At 52.7% G+C, this 865-nt stretch overlaps 1 non-coding gene across 1 annotated transcript; it reads right to left on the bottom strand.

Annotated features, from left to right (window-relative positions):
• Window positions 1–117: 117 nt before the first annotated feature.
• Window positions 118–190, bottom strand: TRNAA-AGC (transfer RNA alanine (anticodon AGC)). Its single transcript has one exon. It is a non-coding gene; the product is annotated as a tRNA-Ala (tRNA).
• Window positions 191–865: the final 675 nt, after the last annotated feature.

The following is an 865-nucleotide window of genomic DNA, read 5'->3' as shown; positions in this document are numbered from 1 at the left end:
CGGGCTCCAGGGAGGCGGCGGGTTCTTCTGATCTTCTCCCAGCTAAGAAGCACCGACGTCGTCAGCAGGAGAAAGAACGGAGTATACAGACCAAGAGACATAAACCAGACAAGAAGCTGGAGAATGCGGGCGTCGATCCCGCTACCTCTCGCATGCTAAGCGAGCGCTCTACCGCCTGAGCTAATTCCCCACTGAAGAAATGCCGCACCCCACCCATTTTCCTGGTTATTAGGAGCCTGCCGGGACTCTGGGCCGCCAAACCCCTGGTAGGACAAGATTGAGGGCGGAGCTTCTCAGATACTGCCTTGAGCAAAGTTCTATGAGCCTGACAGTGTGAAGAATAGGGATTTCCAAAGAAGGTCATGAGGGAGATCTCTCTCCTCACTTCCCAGTTTCGCCTTCCTCATCTCTCGGAAGTAGAGAGCACATACATTCCAGACGGAGAAGCACCACCCGGAACTGCCTGGCTTGCGGGCACAGCTCTTGCAGCCTGCTCTAGAGTTGTGATCGTCACCTGCTCCTTGCAGGCAAGGCCGCCCGGAAGTGGTGGGGCAGCTTCTCCCAGCCCCAGAGCCTCACGCCATGCGCGCCGCATCTTCGACAGCACTTTCCTCCTGTAGGACTCAGAAAGCGATGGAGAACCTTGGAGGAGCTGAGAAAGACAAAGCTTGAGAATTTTAATCTCAATCTGTGGAGTCATTCCTGAAGCACTTCTTCAGCACCAGGCACAGTGGATGAGGCCAATGATCCACGTAGAAACTGCCACAACAAGTAGTAGTACTGTGCAATTGTCGTCTAGGCCCTATTTTGGATGCTGTACACATACTAATATTAATGCAGGTAAAATGCCTAGAAATAGTTTATA

This window comes from Rhinopithecus bieti, unplaced genomic scaffold (genome assembly GCF_001698545.2).
Source record: "Rhinopithecus bieti isolate Rb0 unplaced genomic scaffold, ASM169854v2 repeat_33563, whole genome shotgun sequence".
In the NCBI taxonomy this organism is placed as follows: Eukaryota; Metazoa; Chordata; class Mammalia; order Primates; family Cercopithecidae; genus Rhinopithecus; species Rhinopithecus bieti.
This window is presented reverse-complemented; position numbering and strand designations above follow the sequence as displayed.